Here is a 12,140-nt window from a genome sequence, read left to right on the forward strand (position 1 = left end):
TAACGCTGATATTCTCATCAACTTAATTATCTCAGCATGGTACTGGACTGGAAATTTAACCTTCAAAAAACATTTGTTTTTTTAAACAATTTCAAACAAACTAAAAACTCTGGACAAAAAGTTAATGTAGCAGACAATGAACTGAGCTTTGAGAATTTAAGACTATTTTAACATTTTTGCCTGGTTTATAAAAATGTGTAATATATGGTTTGGCCCTTGACTTTGTGTACACTTGCTCAGTAAATTCTTTTACATCCTCCAGAATATCCTTTATACAAGACTGGACCATATCATTTTGCCACACTGCCCATATGGGCAATCAGCTGTCTCTGTAACAACCACAAATCAGTGGAACACCATGCCTGATGATGTGAGGAGCAGCAACTGTAACAGCACTTTCAAAACCAACTTAAAGTCTGCTAAAAGCTGCTCAGTGCTGCACTCACTGATTTTGATATTCTAATTTAATGGTCTTCTTGACTTGATTTTATTTCACAAGGATACATTTAGGATGTGTTGTTGTTTACATATAAAATAGTCATAATTCACCGCCAACGCACAAATAAATATAAATGCTGAAACCCTGATGCATTGATGGATGAATTCATAATGTCTTTATTGGTTACTATCCGCTGCCATGCATGCTGCAAACAAACTACAATCAACTTACACATTCAGCAGAATGGTGACTTTCCACCAGGGATTTAGACTCAGCCCTATATCAAGATCAAAAATTATCATTATGACTGCAAACACTCAAGGTCAAGACCAAAGCTTATTAAAGCTTATGAATTCTGTTTTTATATCCATAATGCAGCACATACAGTAAGTTAAGTTCTATGTGGACAGATAAAGAAAGGCAATATGCATATGTGCTACAAGATTAAAATCAAATGACAAAAAATAAGTCTATAACCTTTTTTCATATGTCCCCAATTTTATATTTGCCAAGAAAGTTTGCTGATGCAGCAAAAATGTCATTTTTAGACCATAAAATAGCCACTTATCCATGGAGATAGTACGGTGCAACATGTACTAGACTCAATTTATGAGTCTTTCTTGTTCTGGCTCTTTGAGCACAAAGGACACTGGGTCCACAAGTCTCCACCCAGATCCACCCATAAGCTGTAAAAGGGTCTAGTGGTAAGCCTAAGATACCAAATAAACCTTGTGAGTGACAAAAGGCGGTGTGACCTGACACAGAAATGTGTGCTAAATATTTTCCTGAATCTTATTGTGATGTATGTAGCAGATAATTATATAAATGTCTGGGGATAATTCATCTGAGCAGGAAAATCAGTAGTACTATCAAACAAACACACTGTGCTGTTAATTTGTTGAGGCGGATTATTTAGATGATTATTTTCTATGTCTTAATTTCAAGACACACCATGAAATATAAACTCAGACCATTTCACAATATTATAATCACCAAAATCTCATTTTATTGATATTTTGTTCAGTACTACATGATGATTAATTAGTGGGCTGTGACTGTGTTATTGTAATATCCCTTCCTGTTGAAGTCACTGTTTTATGACTTTCAGTCAAAAACCCACCAAAACAAAACAAAACCAAAAATGTAATAAAAACTATTAAAAATGCAAAAATTTGCTCAGCAAATTCAGTACAGCGCCCCATAACCCCAACCATCACTTTGGGGTGCATGGTCCATTGTAGTGTGAACCATATAACTGGGATCAAGTGGCCTTAACCACATGGACATTGGACAACCACACACTGCACTGGACAAAATAATAATAACTGTATAATGATAATGATGATGAAAGTTCAATGTGTCCCTGGGGTAACTTAGTAAATGAGGCCCAAAATGAACTAGTAATTGGTGACTTGCTTGTGACTGAGACCTTATATCAGAGAGAGAACACAGCATTTATAAAGATGCAGTGTCAACCGACTTTCCACAAGTAATGAAATTATATGGTTTGAGTGAATGGAATAGTGTATATTCACATCCCCTTCAACAATTACTACATTATATTATCCTATGAAAACTTCTACAGCAGCTTCGTGCACATGATGCGACTATATACTTGATGGTGACAGAGTACAAAATACGGCAATATTATGTCATCATATTTAACCTTAATCGTCGCCACTGGGGTACCGGCAGACTCCAGAGGTATACTTTTCATCATTTGTCACAGATGCTTTATTTTATCATCCCAATTATTCATGACTTTGTCAGTCAATTTGTTTCTGTTTCTATTTTAATTAATGCTGGTCCTGAAAGGACCCCAGTCAAAAGCATCCAGTTCACACACTATCAGGGAGGTAGGAGCACTCTGTCATTTTGAAGGCTTGGTGGTAAGATTGTAAGATTGTCCTCGGGATAAAAGCTACAATTTGTATTCAAGAAAAGTATATATTTTCGTTTTACACACAAAATAATATTTTTCCAGATTACATGAATTGTCACAGACCCAGCTGTGACCTGAGTTTCCTTGTCTGTCTTGTCCCCTCTCCTTTGTGTTTTGTCTCTGTGTGTGTGTGTGTGGCCTCCTGGTTCCTCCCCTGCCTGTTCTTCTCCACACCTGGCCTCAATCTCATCATCATCGATCTCCACACCTGACCTCAATCACCTCAACAAGCTGCTGCAGTATTTAGGACCGGTTCTTCTTCCCATTCATCGCCAGATAGTTCCGCTACGCATGTGGTAACGCTGGGCCGTACTTCTTGTGGTTTTTTGCCTAGTGAAGAGTATTGGTTGTAACCCCTCTCTCCTGTCCCCTCCACAGTTTTGGCCTTCCCCATCTGCTGGTACCCTGCCTCTGTCCCCTGGATCCCTCTCCTCTTACACTGCCTTCCTCTCCTGGACATTCCCTCACCAACCTTCCCTGGAACCCTACCTCAGACCTAGCCACTGCTCCCTCACTACCCCCACTCTGCCTATTATTAAAACCCTTTTTTGTGTTACCTACAGTTCGTGTCTCTTGTCTCTGGTCTGCTCTGGGGTCCTGTTGTTTCTGGACGTGACATGAATTACAGAACTAATAATGTTTTGAGAGAAAATAGGTTATTTTCTTTTGTTAAGATGATTGTTTCTTACTGTAGTTTATTCTAGGTGTCCCCAGAGACCCCAGTCTGTAGTCCTAATATGTTAAATATTGTGGAATATTTTGTATTTGATTGAGACATTATCAACATGGTATTAATCAAGACCTATAATCGTTTACTTAAACATTGAGTCAGGAACTTTATAAAATTCTGTGTTCACAATCAAGATATTAAATCATTAAAGGCCTTAAGGCATTTATTTTTTATGATAGCTCGAGAAAGAATAGTGACACAGGAAGGCAAGATGGGTAGTCAGGTCACTATGAGCCAGCACTGAGTACACAAGGAAACCTTATCTGGACTGAAAATAAAGTCGCCAGATGATAAAGGTATGTGCTGATACTACTGCCGATAGTACTACATGAAAATGATGACTGCTGAGGGATGAGCAATTAGTTTCAAAGAAAGAGCATAATAACTCAATTATTTGAAAATTAATAACTATGGATGAAAAATAATAGTGGGAACTTTGGGAGATTTTGAAAACAGGTGTATTGAAGCTGAACTCTACAAAAGGAGCAGTTAAATTGGGTATATAAAGATCTATCTATCTATATAAAACAGAGCTTTCAGATTTGAAGTTTGTTTCTGCTCCATGGACCGGCTTGTATATTTGCTTATTATACAGTAAACTATTACTATCTTGAACTTCTGTATCTATATGTTGGTAGGATGGGGGTTAAGCAGTCCCTTGGTGGGAGAGGGAACATTTATTAAACCTGCATCATACATACATTTCACTGACATTATGCAAAGGTTTGCTGTAAGAGGAGCTGCATTGAATTACTTTAAAAAAATGTAGCAGCTTATTTGAAACAAATGAGTACAGAAATAGGCAACTAAATGAATGCAGTATCTAAGCATTAGCCACAATAAAGAGGAGACAGGATTATGGCCAATAGTTCCACCTTACTCTGCCTAAAGGTCAGTGATTTTTGTTTGTGATAACGAGCAAAGAGTCAAAGTTGAGACATGTCTCTATAGACGTTAACCTGCAACAACCTATACAACTGAGATAACTTGATCAATGTGATAACACTTAATACACATTTTAAAATGATTGTATTCAAATGTTTAGTCTAACTACACATGACAAAATTGAATTAGGAGACCTGACTCTTGATGCTTCATCGGTAAAATGCCCAGTCCCTTAGTGGCACCATATACCTCAACAAATTGATACTGAATCAGCTATGGAGAAAGTCAGGTTAGTCAAGTATATTATGAGTTTTATAATTAAGCCCAAATCAAATTGTCTCAGGTTAGTTTTTGCTCAGTGCACGCTGATACATTTACAACAATTGACAATTTACATCACAACTGATAAATATTCTGTATATTTGATAGCTTTTAGATTTTTTAAGATGTGCAATCCACAGTACTTAAGTGCAGTTATTTTCTATATCCTAGGGGAGTCACTGGTGTTCCAGCCTACCATGCCACAGATGCAGACAAGAACATCATCATTACTGGAGCAACAAGACAGTCAGAGCTCTTGTACCCTTGGTTCACCCAGATTTTGACTCTCACCAAAGACAGCCCATAAAAAATATATCTAGTCTAATACATTAGATGTCCTAAAATTCAGATTATTCATTGGTTTAGAACCTATGGCATCATTTATATATCATTTATTGATATATGCTCACCATGACAAGACTCTGGACAGCCCTGTCTTATATTTTATGTATTCCTCTACCCAAACTTAGCTTTCATATTATTGTTCATATACACTATCTACCCAAATCTTCACATTTCCAGTTGGAAAAGTCATTTCCATCACAGGCAAATGGATGAGGTCACTATAAAGCATTTGATCCTTGCCCTCTCTTCCGTGTCATGTGAGATGTCCAGTTACAGTCTACTGGCTTTTTTCCTGAGCCTGAGCCTATACCTAGATTCTGTTCCTATCTGGACAGTACAGCCAGTGCAGTCCACCTTCTACTGTAGTCCTTTTGTGAAAATTTAAAAAAGGTTTTTAAAAATCCTTGTTTACAACTCGGAAGATGACACACGTGGCAGTGTTCAGTGGAAGACCATGTGGCCTGAGGCTCAAAAAAAAGAAAATGAAGCTATTGAAATGCAGAGGATACCTCAAATGTTCACACTACTGCAGATCTATAGAAATATGTTTAGTAAAAGAATAAAACAAGTACAAATACATGTTCTCCTAACATGCTAACATGGACAATTACATTTATTCTTTTGTTCTGTCTTTTTTATAGACAGTGGACTCTTATTAGATAATGTGTGTATATACTATTTTTGTAAGTGAAACATTCCGTTATACATACTATTTCGAACCAATATAAGTGTATACTGAATGACCCACTTGTTGAAAAAGTGTTTTTTACCCTTATCTGAACAGTACTTTGAATTTCCACATGAGGGCAGTAGTGCCAAAGTAGAGACATAAGATGCTCTATTATGAATGTCTCTGTACTCGCTGTTTTCCCCAGCCTACAAGACCTCCAAGTAATCAAAAATCACTTTTTGAAATACTGACTTTCTATAAGAAATAATACTGGTCGTGTGTGTTCACAGACTGAATTATGTTGTTGTTTTTGAAACATCCATCACAATATCAATCCTCATCTTTTCTCTTAACTGCACCGTTCTCTACCTCTGGACTCCTCTCCATCTCCATTATTCTCTATTTCATTTAGTTTCATCTTTCTAAAGCTTGCCACTGTAGGTGTTGCAGACTTCCTACAGAGCAGGACTTTCTCAGCAGGTTCCTTTGTGTCTTTGTTCATCATCCCCAAAGGCACCACAGGCTTCCTGTAAAGCTGTTGGCTCAATCCATCCTGGTGGTCTTTTATTTATTGTAATAAATACAATAAAAACCCTGCTGATAAAGTGGTTTTCTACTGTATACCTGGAGTGAGTTGTCACCATCACAAAAAATAAGCTACACTAAAACTTACGGCATGATTTAAAAAGTTGAGAAACAAAAATAAAAATAAGTTTTCTTGGATTCATATAAGTGACTCTCCTAGAATTTAGAATAAGTGGCCTTGAATCTGTAATTTAAAAGTTTGGCATGGGGACTGCACAGTCCTCTTGCACTGCTGCTGTTCTCTTGTGGTCTTGCATTTGATATGACTGATGGGGAGAAGTCATTAAATACATGTTCTCTTTGTTCTTATCTTGACACTCTTGATGATTTGAGAGGGTTGTGGAGATGGTATAATCCCTCTGCAGATGCAGTGAAAAAAATGTCTTCCTTCCTCTCAGTCCTTCTGTTTCTTTCTCTGTCACACATACACAAACATGGTGGGGCCTCCTGGGAAGGAGAGCAGGCATGGACTGGGTGAACAGCCAGAAACACCTGCAACAGATTAGTGCTCCTAATGCTTGGTAATAAATCCTCTCACCCTTCCCGAGCATCTCCATCTCCACCAAGCATGATTCTTGTAGGCTGAGGAGCATCCAACCTCACCTAAAACAGTTATTATTATGCACAGACAAACAAATATAAATACTCCAAATCTTGATGTATCCATGGATTTATAATGTCTTCCTCAGTTACTATCCACTGCCATGTATGTTGCAAACAAACTACAGTGGACTTGCAGGTTCAGTATCATTGTGATTTTAAACCAGGGATTAAGACTCTGCCATATATCAATATCAAATATTTTCATTATGACTGCAAACACTCAAGGTCAAGACTAAAGCTGAGGTTGGCTGCTTTACTAACTACACATAAAACTTGAAAGGTGGTAGACTGATTGGCCAATTGGACCTACAGAGGTTTGTGATTGAAACTTCATTATGTTTTAATATCTGCTATGCAGCACATACAGTAAATTAATCTCTATGTGGACAGATAAAGAATGACAATATGCATATGTGCTACAATAGTAAAACATCTAATGTCATGAAAAATAAGTCTATAACCTTTTTTCATATGTCCTCAGTTTTACATTTGCTCAGAAGGTTTGCTGATGCAGCAGAAATGTCAGGTTTCAGACCATAAATAGTCACCAATCCATGGAAATAGTACGGTGCACCTCAACCATCATGCACTAGACTCAATTTATGAGTCTTTCTTGTCCTGGTTCTTTGAACACAAAGGACACTGGGTCCACAACTCTCCATCCAGCTTCACCCATCAGTTACTTTGAGCACTACAGAAAGAACGGCTTTGGTGCACACACACACACACACACACACACACACACACACACACACACACACACACACACACACACACACACACACATACACACACATGTATCGTGTCATGCATACTTGTTGGCTTGTGTGTCTTGTGTGTGTGTGAAATTTATCACCCACTAGCTAGAGAATGGGTGGCCAACTAGTGAGAATAAGACTCAGGAGCCTTCTGTTTGAAGGTGGAAGTGGGGATGGCAAGTAAACAATGAGCAATAAAAAACGCACAGAATGTTATTTTTTTTACCTGTATGGTGGTGTAACAGTACTCCAGAAAAAGAGATAAAAGAAGACATTTTAAAAAACTGACACAAAAAATTAATTCAATTTTAAAAACAAGCTGGAATTTTATTGGTTTTAAATCAAATGCATTCATGAAATTCTGTAAATATACTTATCTCACTTTGTTGAGAGTAGATCAGGGGACTGAGTATACTCATGTATGTACAATAAGTTACTTATTGTACATACATTAGTATGTAGCTACTCCCTCCAGCTTAGCTTAGCAAAAAGAATTTGTGTGTTGCCTGTATCCGTGGGGTCTTGGCCAATAAATAGTCCAATACATACAGCAGACCCCAGGAGAACGGCAAATTATAATTTTTTACATTATATTATATTTAGGCATATTTTGTTAAGTTGTTGGACAAAGCCATGCTAGCTTTTCCTCTCTGCTTCTAGTCTTTATGTTAAGCTAAGCTAACTGGCTGCTCCCCCAGCTACGAGGACAGATATGCAAGTTCAGTCTTACCTAAGTCAGGCGTATTTCCTAAAGCATCACACTTTTCCTTTCAACACTAAGAAACTTAGTTCAGAGATTTGTTTTATATTGAAACTGCAGTAAAGTTGCAGAATTGTATTGTATTTAGGTAGCCTGTAGAAGCTTGTAACATTATGCGGCTGAATAAAACCACACTGCTGAATAAATACTTATGTGAACATGTTCTGAATAATACAAGTAATGACTTAAATCACTGATAAAATATTCTATAACCGTAAATATTATAACCATAAATTTAAATTGTTCCTTGAATCAAATACTCATTTATTGCTTCCTGAAATTGAAACCAGCCATTGATCTACATAGTTGTGCAGGGCGATTAATTTTGAAAAGAATGTTAATCTTTCCTGAATACCAAGCTTGTGCATGACCTCTGAAAAGTTTTCCCAAAACATTGAGCTATGATAACAAAGGAGAGAGTGAGCAAGAGAGACGGGGGTGGGGCGTTGGGGTGGTGGGGGTAAATTGAAAATCTATGAAAGAGAGCGTCAGTGTGAATAAAAACTGTGGGTGTGAGAGGTGGCTGAGGTGGCCCTGTGACCCCTGACCTGCTTCCCCCAGGTCCATTCAGACCAGCACAATGGTTGACACCTGTGTCCTTTCAGTACTGGCACTATTATTATTTACATCAGTCAGTGGGAGAGAGAGGGAAAGACAGAAAGAGGCCAGAGGTGCTGTGAAGCAGAGTACACCAGCCTCATGCCAACAACACCCCCCACCCCGCCTTTCTCTTTCAAAGACAGGTGCCTTCCTATCTCTTTCTCTCTCTCCCTCTCTGTCTGCCAATCTCTTCCTCTCTAATTATTTCAGATAACTCCAAACACATCAGCGGAAGGAGAGGATCCACAAAGAGGAGAGACAGGGTGTTTTTACATCCTGTACCTAATGGTCTGACATTGCTCTATTCCTGTTCTTCTGAGTAACTCGGTGAGCATCAGATGGTTGCAGCAGATTTCTCTTTAGATGTCTTGGCACCCGAAGAAGCAAATTAATAATAATACCAAAATTAGCATCAAAATATGAAATGATTCAAAGTTATATTTTCAAATTTTATGTGCTTAACACTACCCAGCACAGTTTCGGACATGTCTCAATCGATAACATATAGAGCCATATTCCGAATTTTTGAGTATTTTTAAGAGTTTAATGATGTTTGCAGGACAATCCTTTTGTTATGTTCTTGTCATTTATCGCTCTCTTTCTGATCAGGCTGGTGGGGAGAGTCACAGGGAGCATGGGTGGCAGGCTGGGGGTTACATGAATTTTTCTTTTTTTCATTGGGGGAGAGAAAGCCCAATTAACAAAGGATAAGAAGTGAACCGTAAACACCCTCAACAAGGCCCAACAAACCTAACAGAACAAGAGCTCTCGCTCTCTCTCTCTCTCTTTTTCTCTCTCTCTCTCTGTCTCTCTCTCTCCCCCTCACCCCCCTCTGCTGACCACTCCTCCTCCCCCCTCTTGCTCACTCACTCTCTCTTCCACTTCCCTCACAAAAGGAAGGCTCAGAGCTTACAAAGTGCCAATTAACACTGAATGTTTGCCCCTCGCACCTCCCTCTCTGAACTGCTGACAGCTCTGGTGTTTGGGTTAATACCAAAGGCCTGCAAAGAATTATAATTCACCTCCTTGCCCCATCCCCCCTTCTCTCCCTCTCCTATCCTTTTATTTTGTTTCCAATGGGGTGGTTTTACAGTTCAATGCACAGTCAAAGGGTGATATAAAATGACTTTCCAAAGAATTTCATTTGGGGAGAAGAGGGGCTGTGTTGCATCGGGCCAGCCAGGGGCAGGACCAGGGATAGGGGGGACCCTGGTGAAACAGAGAAATAAAGACTGTACCATATATTGACTGCAATTTAGTTTAATTTTTTTGTTCAATGATGTAAAAAGATCATTTATTCTCATGTCTGTCACAGAAGAAGATATTTTTATGACTTTTCTCTTCTGATCCTGTTTGCTCTTCTATCATTAGCACATTATGCTAAAGTATAATCCAAAAATGACCCCAGTCTACACATAATAAACATGTACATACATACAGTACATGTACACATACATACCATTTCTCACCCAGGATCTAGAGGTACCACTTGAGATGAAGATAGCTGCTTGGGTCATTTATCACAGGCAAGTCTGATTGCTGTGCTATACTTGTTTTTCTCCCTTGTGAACTCCAATAAATCAGTCAACTGAATAAAAAAGTGGCCAATGAGAGGAGGTGAGAAGGTTTAGTGAGAGTGACCACTAGACTCTTTTAAAGTTAAACTACCGGAATTCCATAACTACTAGAACTACCACAGACCGGCCATTGACCCTTGATATATTAGGGTAAAGAATGTCATTTTATTGACACCCAAAGCCTCTGAAAGAAGCTTTACATGTCTGTTGTCATATTTTATGACATCACCTCCTGCCCCCTCCCACACACACACACGCACGCACGCACGCACGCACGCACGCACGCACGCACGCACGCACGCACGCACGCACGCACACACACACACACACACACAAACACAGCAGTGTAACCCCCCCCCAGAAAAAAAATCATTGCCAGGCAGATCATATTCAATCGTGGGAAATTTAGCAATTATGTAATATGACACCTATACCAAATATGACTCTATAATGCATAGGTCAATCTGACCACCTATGGGCATTCTAGGTAAAAATATTCAGACCTCCTTTATGTTTTATAATTTGAATAAAATAGCAATGTTAAAATAAAATATACACATATTTAGGAGAAGTCAGGGTACTACAGGAAAATGGGTTTTATTCAACAAGGTTATGACATTGCAATGTTAAAAAACAATCAAAATGACCACCTTGGTAGTTGTAGTGTTTACATTGTAGATTTATACTTTGTATTTTTGTGATGTATTATTTTTGAAAATGTATTACTATTTTATTGAAATTACTTTAACTATTGTATGTATGAATTCTCCTGGTGTAAAAATGTAATAGAGTATATTTAATAAAGCATATTTAAAAACTCAAGGTACACTGTAAATGGTAAAATGGCCTGTACTTATATAGCGCCTTTCTAGTCTTTTCGACCACTCAAAGCGCTTTACAATACATTTCATTCACCCCATTCACACACATTCATACACTGATGGCAGGAGCTACCACGCAGGGTGCCAACCTGCACATCAGGGGAAGCTAATCATTCATACACATTCATACACCGTTGGCACAGCAACGGGAGCAATTTGGGGTTAAGTGTCTTGCCCAAGGACACATCGACATGTGGACTGGAGGAGCCGGGAATCGAACTGCCAATCTTCCAATTGGTGGACGACCGCTCTACCTCCTGAGCCACAGCCGCCCCACTGTATAAGCCTTCGTGCCCCTGGTACTCCATACTGCTTGATGTCAACACGATGGAATGAAAGAGCGACGTCACAACAGATGATAAGATAGGAAAAATGAGCAACATCGCTTTAGTTTTCCTTACAATAACTTTTTACCTCATGCTTCAAACCCAATGGAGAATTGATAATCGTTGAAGTTCACACGGAAAATTAATACTGAAAATCAAGATCAAGCTAATTTTTCTCTTCTACTCCATGGGAGGTTTCTCTTCTGAGTTCACTTTGAAAACCTACGTAACCATTCGTCAGGTGTACTGCCCCAATCAAACTGCCCACCAATTACGGTCTACGCAGCATGGCGGGGGACAGCCCCCATGTGTTTTGGCTCTTGATAAATGCACCATAACTGAAGCCTTTCTAATTTAGAGTTTACTTTGGCCGTGCATATGTTACTGACGGAATCAATTATGTAGCCCTCAGTCACCGAAAAGTCAAAGAAAACCACAGTTTGCGCCACCAAACTCCACGCAGGGGGTCCACAAGTCCAGTGAATTGTCGGGGCTGCTGTCTGGTTGTCTGTGTTCTCGAAAACAGGGTATATAAAATCGTGCAGATGGTGGCTTGGAATTTTCAAAACCAATTTCCAGGCAGTATTTCGCAGCCCTGGTACACCAAAATGTATTTAGCAGCCCTGGTACACCAGCATTTATTTAGCAGCCCTGGGACACCTAAACACGGGACACTTTGTGCTGCTTTCTTATTTTCTCTTTTTACTTTTTTTCTGTT

The sequence above is a fragment of the Scomber scombrus genome, chromosome 8, assembly GCF_963691925.1.
Source record: "Scomber scombrus chromosome 8, fScoSco1.1, whole genome shotgun sequence".
Lineage (NCBI taxonomy): Eukaryota > Metazoa > Chordata > Actinopteri > Scombriformes > Scombridae > Scomber > Scomber scombrus.